Source organism: Ranitomeya imitator, chromosome 6 (assembly GCF_032444005.1).
Source record: "Ranitomeya imitator isolate aRanImi1 chromosome 6, aRanImi1.pri, whole genome shotgun sequence".
Classification (NCBI taxonomy): Eukaryota; Metazoa; Chordata; class Amphibia; order Anura; family Dendrobatidae; genus Ranitomeya; species Ranitomeya imitator.
The window spans coordinates 51,277,853-51,289,926 of NC_091287.1; the positions used below are offsets into that span (position 1 = coordinate 51,277,853).

The 12,074-nt window shown below is 41.4% G+C and overlaps 1 protein-coding gene across 5 annotated transcripts in view; it reads right to left on the reverse strand.

Annotated features, from left to right (window-relative positions):
- Positions 1 to 12,074, reverse strand: part of EPC1 (enhancer of polycomb homolog 1) — a 218,719-nt gene that overhangs the window by 123,486 nt on the left and 83,159 nt on the right. Inside the window, exons 1-2 of one of the 5 annotated variants that reach the window (XM_069729663.1) lie at positions 2,672 to 2,688; positions 1,857 to 2,071 (exon numbers count right to left, since the gene is read on the reverse strand). The gene's annotated coding sequence lies outside the window, so the exon portion shown is untranslated. Of the gene's footprint in view, positions 1 to 1,856; positions 2,171 to 2,369; positions 2,443 to 2,656; positions 2,689 to 12,074 lie in introns of those variants that run through there. The other 4 variants (XM_069729664.1, XM_069729662.1, XM_069729665.1 and 1 more) reach the window with 4 other exon arrangements.

Genomic DNA, 12,074 nt, shown 5'->3' on the forward strand with positions numbered 1-12,074 from the left:
CCAAATCAAGTGCAATAAGAAAAATATATATATATATATGAGGGCAATATCGATTTTATATATACACAGCATATATTTTACCCTTGTACATTGTATTTGCGATCACTTCCTAGTCTGTTTCAATTAGTGAGTGCTTACTGGAAAAAAAAAAAAAGCAAAAACAAGCAATCTAATTTACCAAAAGCTACAAAATACTAACGTTTTCCAGCTTTCCACATCGTCTTAAATTAATCTGAGGATTACACCGAGTCAAGAACTCTCACATAGAGGATTCCAATTAAAGGAACAGCCATTTTGTCAGCAGATAAGGGAGGGAGAGGGGGGTAGAAAAAAAAAAAAAAAAACTGCTGAATTCTTTTGTGCAGTTTCATAGAACACATTGTCCTTCAGTATGTCCCAGTAATGGGGACTTACAACATGTACATGTGAGGTGATTTCATATAAAACTAAACAGGGAATTGGGCAGCAAAAATTAGGAACTTATAAAACTTAAAAATAAATTAAAAACCCTCCCTAAGAAAATAGCCTGCCTGTTGAGTGGGGGGGGAGGGGTCAGACATGTATCTTTTCAAAAAAAGCCAAAAAAAAACAAAAAACCCAAAAACACTTTTTTGCTACAGTTTTCTCATCGACAGACACTTAAAACCCCAAACACAAAGTGATAACTTTTTTTTTCGGTTGATTTCTAAAAGAACTCTATATAGATTTATAATAAAGTATTAGAATATTATTCCTTTTATTCAAACATAGTACAACAACAGGAAAAAAGGGGAAATTATATACAGTATTAACGCTGGCGAGCCTCTTACAAAATGGTTCAGACTCTTCTTGTTGTTCCAGCATTGTCTGGGCAGAAATGCTGATTAGACCGGGTTCTGTATAAGAAACCGCAGATAAAATGATTAAAAAAAAATAAAAAAAATAAAAAAACATTTGGTTCTACGCTGCAGTTATTACTCAGACACAATGACATCTTTAGCACATAATGTACACCGATCAGATCAAGCCTTGCCCCACCTCTCTACCCTTTCTCTTAGTGTAACTGACATATAAAATTGGTTAAGAGCACCACAGCGCCACCAACACAGATCAATGTATTAAAAAAAAAAAAAAACTCCCACCGTGTGCAAAAAAAAAAAAAAAAAAGACAAAAAAAAAAAAAAGGGACATTAAAATCCTACAATTTATTTTTAATGGTCTCCAGCTTAATAACAATCAGGCCAAGAGGGGAGTATATATCCATATATCATCTTCCTCCGGTGTCATTCTACACCGTCATCGCCATAGAGGGAGTTGATCTTCACGAATAAGAACAGCCACCATTTAGTACCAGCCATAACTTAGAATATAATAAACCTCTTGTGTCACCGTCTCCTCCTTCCTTCTACTTTCCTTTAAACAAACGATTCAGATCATTTAACGCCATGTACATACACCAGATGTGCCGAGCAGAGAAATAATTAATCTGTTGATACATTCATTTCATTATAAAAGAAAAAAATATATATATAAATTTTATATTATGTATATTAGTTTTTTTTATTATTAGTACTGTATTATGGTGGAAGCTACAAAACGCAGAGCAGGATACTCGAAATATTAAGAGATATTTATGGACAGTCAAGTAATATTTAAAAAATAATAAAAGCATAACAATAATATAAAAGATAGGGAGTGTAATAGTGTTCTAAATACAATGTAACAATCCGCATTGGGAGTTCCAAAAAAAAAAAAAAGTATAGTGTAAAAGAAAAACAAATAAACATTATTATATATTTTCCTACCAGATCCACCCACTTTTTTTTTTTTGCCCCCACTTTGGAAAGAACTTGAATTAAAATTAATAACGCACTCACCTCTCCGCCAGGCGATGGGAAGCCATAGAGAGGAACGATTTCAAACAATATCTAAAGGAGATGACGACCTGGGTTTTGTCAAACAATTTCCAAGAAGAAGGAGAAGAAGCAGATGGGTTTGCAAACCTCTCGAAATGGCTGGGAAGGCAAGAAGTCCTACTTAGTAGTTCCATGATGTCTGATGACACAGAAGGTTTTCTTCCTCAATCTTCAAGCTTTGTAAGAAGAAGAAGAAGAAGAACAAAAAAAAAAAAAAAAGCCAAAGAAGATTATAGAAGCAGAGGCATAACCACAAGACTCTGGGGTTAACAACTTTGCAATGGCAAATAGGCGGATTGTGATTGGATGGGAGGGCAGTGTCCCTCCAGTCTGCACTATCCTCCCCCCCACCCCCTTCTGCAGCCTGGAAAAAAAGGCAGTGTGCCATTTTAAAACTCCTATCATACAAAACACAAACCTGATTATTATTATTATTTTTTTATATATATGTGAAAGCCAAACTACAGCACCTACTGTGCTCACAACCTTTGTGCAGGATACAATCAGACCCAGCAGATTGATCTGTTTACATAAAGCCTGAATCAATCACACCTCCACCATTTAATCAGATTGCAGTGATGTCATGGAGGAGGAGGGGGACAAGTTGCTACAATGTAACAATATCTGATGCAGGCATTGTTTATCATCTGATACAAGGGAATTCTCACTTCCTTTACCCCTGATCTGTAATCACTAACCTGCTCCTGGGGGGTGATAAGCAATAAGGCTATGGTGCACCAGGGCTTTAGTTTATTACTTACTGGCAAGATTCTTACCATGCTGCCCACAAATAAAATGGCCCTAGCAGTGAGTGAGTTCTAAAAAAAAAAAAAACCCTCCCCCTGCCCCTCCCTTTCTCTCCCAGGGAAGTGGTAAAGATTAACAATGTGGATCAGCCCCCTTTCAGAAAAAAAAAAAAAAGTAAAAAAAAAAAAAAAAAAGGTTTCTGTCCTTGATTCTTATGACCAGAGCTGAAACTTTTTTTTTTTTTTTTTTTTTTTTTTCCAGAGACAGCATTGTTCTAGGAATGTGATCAGCTGTCAATCATGGAGGATTTACATGAATCTGCTAACTGTGGACAAAAAATAAAATAAAATTTAAAAAAAAAACCAAAACTTCCTGCTTTGCATATGTATGAGGTCTTTCACCTACCTTGGCAGTGGGCTGGTGTAATGTGATGCCTGTGTGTGTTTTCAGTGCAGAGCTGACTCACAGGGTTGTGTGCTGTTGTAAATGGGAGGGAGCAGGACTCACTGTCTGAGCTGCTGGTTATTAACCTTCAGCTCCTTACATTGCAGATTGAATTTTACAAAAAATAAATGCATATATATTCATGTAGCAATTTTTTTTTTTTTGGGGGGGGGGGGTGGGGGGGATATTAATTTATATTTTTTCATCCATCACTTTCAAATATCAGCTGTCATTAAATCTTGCTTTCCCAAAGTCAAATCTCATACAGGTTAACATGATAACATGATAAATCTATGTTTGTTTGTTTACAGATAGAACATGTAACAATGAAACGGCTTTGTTTTTTGATACTTCCTGGTATTTGGCGTTAGTGATACACTCATGTGCGGATTACATGCGTTTTTAGTTGTTTTCTGCAGCAAAAATGCACTAAAAGCACATCTGCGCTTCTTACCTTACCCACTTCTAATGCAAGTGTATGAGAAAAATGTGCATATAAAACTCAGCGTACCCGCAAAAGAAATTGACATGTTGCAGATTCACGCTGAGTAAAAAGGTGCAAATGAGTCGCCTGTCAGGACCGTGGGGTACCGGGTCCGGTCCTTAACCCCTTCCAAGACCTTGCCCTTTTCCATTTTTGCGTTCTCGTTTTTCGCTCCCCTCCTTCCCAGAGCCATAACTTTTTTATTTTTCCGGCAATATGGCCGTGTGAGGGCTTATTTTTTGCAGGACAAGTTCTACTTTTGAACTACATCATTGGTTTTAGCATGTACTAGAAAACTAGAAAAAAATTCCAAGTGCGGTGAAATTGCAAAAAAAGTGCAACCCCACACTTATTTTTCAAATGGCTTTTTTGCTAGGTTCACTAAATGCTAAAACTGACCTGCCATTTTGATTCTCCAGGTCATTACGAGTTCATAGACACCAAACATGTGTAGGTTACGTTTTATCTAAGTGGTAAAAAGAAATTCCAAACTTTGCTAAAAAAAAAATTTTTTTTAAATTGCGCAATTTTCCAATACCCGTAACGTCTCCATTTTTTGGGATCTCAGGTCTGGTGAGGGCTTATTTTTGCGTGCCGAGCTGACGTTTTTAATTATACCATTTTGGTGTGGATACGTTCTTTTGATCGCCCGTTATTGCATTTTAATGCAATGTCGCGGCGACCCAAAAAACGAAATTCTGGCATTTTGAATTTTTGTCTCGCTACGCTGTTTAGCGATTAGGTTAATCCTTTTTTTTATTGATAGATCGGGCGATTCTGAATGCAGCGATACCAAATATGTGTAGGTTTGATTTTTTTTATTGTTTTATTTTGAATGGTGCGAAAGGGGGGTGATTTAAACTTTTATATTTTTTTTCTTTTTTTTTTTTTAAACTTTTTTTTTTTTTACTTTTGCCATGCTTCAATAGCCTCCATGGGAGGCTAGAAGCTGGCACAACTCGATCAGCTCTGCTGCATAGGAGCGATGCTCAGATCGCTCCTATGTAGCTGAATTGCAGGCTTGCTATGAGCGCCGAACACACGGTGGCGCTCATAGCAAGCCGGCATCAACAACCATAGAGGTCTCATGGAAACCTCTGGTTGTTATGCTGAGGCATCGCTGACCCCCGATCATTTGATGGGGTCGGCGATGCGCTCATTTCCAGCCCGATGGCCGGAAGCGGTAGTTAAATGCCGCTGTCAGCGTTTGACAGTGGCATTTAACTAGTTAATAGTGGCGGTTGAATCGCGATTTCACCCGTCGCTATTGCGGGCACATGTCAGCTGTTTAAAACCCCTTTTTACAGGGTCTCTATCATGACCCCGGCTCTATGTGTCACTGTGTCTCCTAGGTGTTAGGGCGAACAGGTGATGTATAATCCAGCTTTCTTGCCGGTTTCTGCTATGTGTCTTAGAGTCCCACAAAAGCCTTGGTCTTCTGGCTACTGGTGTCTGCGCTCAATCATGGATGTAGCCCAGTCCCAGCTATTCTCCCCTGTTGTCACACTCCTGAGCTTCGCTCTCCGGCACGTTAGGGTGTAGAGCTCCCCCTTCTGGCCTGGAGTCAGAACAGTGTTGTATGTGCTGATTACCTGTCAAAAGGAATCCTCCATCGCTTCCAAGCATGACATCACTCTCCCCGTGAGCAAAGCAATGCAACTGTGACAACCAGGACCCTGGGGCGTCACACAGAAAATCTGCAACATCAAAAGCTCATCATGGGAGCATAGCTTGAAGCTTTGTGTCCATGATGATTTTATGACCCTGTGTATTTTCGCTGCATCAAAAACTGAGCATCTTCCAGATCCAGGGTAGTGGATGGGATTTTATAATTTATAATAATAATAATTTTATTTATATAGTGCCAACATATTCCGTAGCACTTTACATTTGGGATTTATAGAAATCTCACGCCCTCTGTGCTTTTTTTTTTTTTACATAGTGTAAATTGACCTGCGGTGTGTGTTCTGCAAAATATGAATCTCTTTTGCGGGTACGCTGCTGAGTTTTAGGCTACGTTCCCACGATGAGCTTCTGATAAGTTTTTGTTCTTGCAGAATTTCTACACTTACTATGTAAATTAGGTTACTTGCGTTTTTCAGTGCATTTTTTTTACATGCATTTTTATCACGTTTTTTGATTCTCCGTTTTTTTCATCTCTTTTCGATATGTCATGTTTGAAGTAAAGCTGCTTTGTTCTGGATATTTCCTGCTATTTGACTTTGACAAAACGTTATTGATAGTCATGTGTGGATTACATGCGTTTTTTATTGTGTTTCTGGAGCGCCCCATCAGGGCAATGGGGTATTTGGTACCGGGTCCAGTACTTTACAGGAGGATGTCACGGTGGCTGACCCAGTCCGTGGCCCTGGGACGTCCATATAAAAGGGAAAGGTCTTTAAAGGGATAGAGTTTATGTTCGTGACGCCACCTGTGGTATTCGGTCAGGGTGACCGACACTGCTTTTAGGGGTCCGCTGGGGTGATGTTATGGCAGCTAGATGGTATAACTTACCACAGGTGAAGTATATCCCCAGGGCTCCCGGTGTGTAGATGGCAGATGGTGAGAGGCGCAGAGAAGAACGAGGACACAAGGTTGCAGTCTCTTTACCTTTACTGAAGACTTCAGCATCCACAATCCAGAGCACCGGACCACAGGGTAGGCAGAGTCCGGCTGGTCCAGAGGCAAGTCCAGAGTCCTCTTGTCCAGGTGGAAATCAATAGCCTTCCCTTGCGCTGTAATGGTGTAGTCTCTTACTGCATAAGCTTCGAATAAGGTCCTCACAGATGTGGTGTTTCTCTCTCTGTCCCCCGTAGTCGGATAGGACAAAATCCGTATGACTGGTGACTTGAGCCTCTTTATAGGGTCTCTTAGATAACCCGGCTCTGTGGGGTGTCACCGTGCCTCCTGGGTGTAGGTGCGGACAGGTAACGTAAAGTTCAGCTGTCCTGCCGGTCTCTGAAGTAAGGCATAGAGGTCCTTACTACCTCGGTGTCCCGGCTACCGGTGTTCTGTGCCTCAGAAGGAAGCAGCCTGTTCGGGGCTGGTCCCCTTCTGGTATCCTCTCCTTTGCTTTGACTACCTTCATGCTCGCAGCAATACAATTCTACCTTCAAAATGTCTCTTTCTGGGAGCTGCAGCTCTGAGGGCATGCACAGCTCCGTGGACCCTCTGTCCTCCTCAGACTCATGTCTGGCACCAACTAACTTTCCCTACAGACTACCAGTTATATATATATATATATATATGGGGAGTCACCTAATAAATAGGAGCAGAAGCTCCCCCTGGTGGCCTGGAGTGTGAATGTGTGGCATGTTTGTGGTACCTGGATGCAATTATCCTTCCTTGCCTCTGAACGTAGCATCACTCTCCCTTGGAGGAAAGCAATACCACTGTGATGACCAGGACCCTGGGGCGCCACATTTCCACCTTGAAAACATGCTACAAACGCATGTGCCTTTTTACCTGTGGATTTGCCGCATCTAATGCAAGTCTATGAGGAAAATCCATACATAAAAGTCAGCGAACCCGCAAGAGAAATTGACATGATGCGGATTTAAAACTCAGTTTATGTTGAGTAAGAAGAAAAAAGCACAGAAGGCATGAGATTTCCATGAATCCCATCAACTTTGCTGAAACTGGAAGACGCTGTTCCAGCAAAGACGCTGCGTTTTTGACGCAGCAAAAATACGCACCGTCCAAAGCTCACCGTGCGCACACACCCTTAAGGTTCAAAATAAGCAGCAGGCGCATAAGATTTCAGAAATCAAATTCATTGTGTTGATACTGTAACATGGAAAAAAACGCACACAAAAAAACAACACATGAGCCAGCCCTTAGGCCTCATTAAGATGCTGTTTTTCACATACTGTGTTCTATGAAGTTCCCAGCCAGCACACATATGTCATCCGTGTGCAGTCTATGTGCTGTATGTTTTTAACATTGCAGTCGGTAAGAGAAGCTTTGCAACACAGTCGGTGAAGGCAAAAACGGACACTCTGACCAGTGATGAAAATAAGGTCCAGCACACGGATAATAATACGTACGTACATGGGAAATACAACAGATAGCTGAATGAGGCCTAAAGGTATGTTCACATATGCAATAAGGCTCCATGTAATATCAGCACTGTGCTTTTTCCGCCAAATTCCGCCAGGACTGTTTCAAGGTATTTTGGACAAATTGCAAAATTGATTATTTCTGCAGTTACAGCACCAAGAACTAAAAGAGCCACCTTGTCAGAATGCAGCATTAGTGCTGCACAAGATGGCTCTTTTAGTTACAAACACCTGGGGGGGGGGGGGTGACAGGTTCCCTTTAATGTGCTTCTGAACCAAATCTTATTTAATGAAGGAAAGTATACAAAAAAAACCCTGCTGTGGTGTTCACAATCCTCTTGCAATAGGACAAGCTGGATGGCAAAACAAGTGCTAGTAATATCCCAAAAGTAAAAGGAATGAAAAATAACTTTTAACCATGCCAAAGGAGTTGAAAAGAAAAGGCTTTAGTGAGGAAAAGAAGGGCTCAATTCTGGCTTTACTAGCAGAGGGATACAGTGAGTGTCATGTTGCCTCCATCCTTAAAATTTCTAAGATGGCAGTCCATTACAGCAGACATTGGGGACAACAAAGCTACAGACCGGCAGAGGGCGAAAACCACTCTCCACTGACCGGGATGACCATCATCTTATTTGAATGTCACTCAGCAACCGCAGGATGACATCAAGTGACCTACAAAAGGAATGGCCAATAGCAGCTGGGGTGACGTGCACGGTAAGAACAGTTCGTAACAGGCTCCTAAAGGCAGGACTCAAGTCATGTAAAGCTAGAAAAAAGCCTTTCATCAATGAGAAGCAAAGGAGAGCCAGGCTGAAGTTTGCCAAAGACCATAAGGATTGGACCATAGAGGACTGGAATAAGGTAATCTTCTCTGATAAGTAAAATTTTCAGTTTTGCCCAACACCTGGTCATCTAATGGTTAGACGGAGCCCTGGAGAGGCGTACAAGCCACAGTGTTTTGCACCCACTGTGAAATTTAGTGGAGGATCGGTGATGATCTGGGGATGCTTCAGCAAGGCTGGAATTAGGCAGGTTAATCTTTGCGAAGGACGCATGAATCAAGCCGCATACAAGGTTATCATGGAAAAAACAGTTGTTTCCTTCTGCTCAGGGAATGTTCCACAACTCAGAACTGGTTTTTCCAGCAGGACAATGCGCCATGCCACACAGCTAGGTCAATCAATGTGTGGATGAAGGCCCACCACATAATAATCTTTATTTTTATATAGCGCTAACATATTCCACAGTGCTTTACATTTTGCACACATTATCATCACTGTCCCCGATGGGGCTCACAATCTAAATTCCCTATCAGTATGTCTTTGGAATGTGGGAGGAAACCGGAGTGCCTGGAGGAAACCCACGCAAGCACAGAGAGAGCATACAAACTCGTTGCAGATGTCGTCCTTGGTGGGGTTTGAACCCAGGACTCCAGCGCTGCAAGGCTGCAGTGCTAACCACTGTGCCACCGTGCCGCCCACTCAAATCCCTGTCATGGGCAGCCCAATCTCTAGACCTGAACCCCATTGAAAACCTCTGGAATGTAATCAAGAGGATGATGGTTAGTCACAAGCCATCAAACAAAGAAGAACTGCTTACATTTTTATACCAGGAGTGGCATAAGGTCATTCAAAAGCAGTGTGAAAGACTGGTGGAAAGCATGCCAAGACGCATGAAAGCTGTGATTAAAAATCATGGTTATTCCACAAAATATTGATTTCTGAACTCTTCCTGAGTTAAAACATTAGTATTGTTGTTTCTAAATGATTATGAACTTGTTTTCTTTGCATTATTTGAGGTCTGAAAGCAATGCATTATTTTTAATTTTGACCATTTCAACTTTTCAGAAAAAAAATACAAAATTTATTGCTTGGAAATTTGGAGACATGTTGTCAGAAGTTTAAAGAATAAAAGAACAATTTACATTTTACTCAAAAATATACCTATAAAGAGAAAAATCAGACAAACTGAAAATTTGGCAGTGGTCTCCTAATTTTTGCGAGAGCTGTGTATCCCCCATCCCAGGCTCCATCCTGTTATATACAGTCATCGCCAAAAGTGTTGGCACCCTAGAAATTGTTCCAGAACATGAGGTATTTCTCCCAGAAAATTATTGCAATTACACATGTTTTGTCATACACATGTTTATTTTCTTAGTGTGTTGGAACAACATTAAGAAAAAAGAGAAAAAAAATTAAGTTGGACATAATTTCACACAAATCACCAAAAATGAGGTGGAAAACATTTTTGGCACCCTCAACTTAATATTTGGTTGCACACTCATTGGAATAAATAACTCCAATCAATCACTTCCTACAACTATCCGCAAGCTTCTTACACCTCTCAACTGGCATTATGGACCACTCTTCTTTTGCAAACTGCTCCAGGTCTCTCATATTTCGTCTTCTCCCAACAGCAATCTTAAGGTCTCTCCACAGTTATTCAATGGGATTTAGATCCGGACCCATTGCTGGCCACTTCAGAACTCTTAAGCTCTTTGTTTCCATCCATTTTTGGGTGGTTCGGGAAGTATGTTTGGGGTCACTGTCCTGCTGGGAGACCCATGACTTAGGACGCAAACCTAGCTTTCTGACACTGGGCACTACTTTGCGACCCAAAATCCATTTGTTATCTTCAGATTTCATGATGCTTTGAACACTGTCAAGGCACCCAGAGGCAGCAAAGCAACACCATAACATTTTTTGAGCTTCCACCATCCTTGACTGTAGGTAGGGTGTTCTTTTCTTTGTAGGACTAATTATGTTTTAGTAAACAGTAGAATGAAGCGCTTTACCAAAAGCTCTATTTTGGTCTCATCTGTCCATAAGACACTTTCCCTGAAGGATTTTAGCTTGCTCACATATATTTTGGCAAACTGCAGTCTAGGTTTTCTCTGTCTCTGTGTCAGCAGTGGGCCTCCTGGGTATTCTGCCATAGCATTTCATTTAATTCAAATGACGACGTATCGTTCACGCTGACACTGATGCACCCTGAGTCTGCAGGACACCTTGAATTTCTTTGGAACCTAATTGGGACTGCTTATCCACCATCCGGACTATCCTGAGTTGCAACCTTTCGGTAATTTTTCTCTGCCTTCCAAGTTCAGGGAGATTAGCTACAGTGCCATGGGTTGTAAATTTCTGGTCTATGTTGCACATCATCGACAAAGAAACATCAAGGTCTCTGAAGATTGTTGATATTTTTCAACAATTTTGATTCTCAAGGCCTCAGACAGTTGTCTTCTCTTTCTGCTTTCCATGCTTAGGGCTCATACTCACTTGCCTGAGACTCGAATGAGTCTCGCACGGCAATACCCAGCACTGCACCTGGCACAGAGGAGCGGAGCATGCGGCTGCATGTATTCCTATGCGGCCGCACGCTCCGATCTGAGTGCCGGCAGCAGCGCCGGGTATTGCCGTGCGAGACTCATCCGAGTCTCGCTCAAGTGAGTATGAGCCCTTAGTGTGGTACACACAATGCAAAGATTAAGCCAACTTCTCCCCTTTTTATCTGGTTTCAGGTGTCATTTTTATATTGCCCACACATTTTCCTTGCCACAGGTGAGTTTGAATAAGCATCACATGCTTGTAACAAAGTTATTGGAAAGGTGCCAACAGTTTTGTCAAGCCCATTTTGGGGTTTTGTCTGAAATTATGTCCTACTTACCTTTTTTTCTGATTTTTTTTGTGTTGTTCCAATACACATAAAGTAAATAAGCATGTGTATAACAAAACCTGAAAATTATATACTGGGAGAAATACTTAATTTTCTAGAATAATTTCAAGTGTGCCAACACTTTTGTTGATGACTGTATATCCCCATCCTGGTATGTTCCCAATTCTGCTATATACAAGTCCCCCATTCTGACTCTGTTCTTTAATGCATAGAAAAAAAAAAGGAATGATTCTACTCACATCCCATCCACTCCCTGCCGCACAGAGTCCTCTTCTGAAGCCGGCAGCTAACTTCAGTATGCAAGTAACAGGAGCGCATGATGTCACTGCCAATGTGCCCCCCAATCAAATGCATGCCAACGCCAGCTGCTAGCCTCTGATTGGCCGGCAGGGTGTATTGCAGTATTCTTCATCTGAATGTGCGTCCGAGAGCGCACATCCAGTTGAAATTTGTGATGGCGGGTCCCTCACCCGCACTGGCCCAGTCACAACCTCTTTGACTGCGGTCATTACGCCCCTGCATAGTAGTATATACCGGTGTGGCTATCATTGTGCAAAGGCGTCATTCTGATGTCCATCTTTCATGCACATGTTCTATCCGAATCACAAATCAGATTTGCACTTTCAAGTCTATGGGTCCATGAAAAACTCAGACAGCACATGGATGCCATACGTGCTGCATCCTAGTGCTGTCCCTTTCTTACTATTTGGCCATGTGACTCTGTGAATGTTCAGGATTTGGTCAGCATTTTACATCAGTATTTTTAAGCCA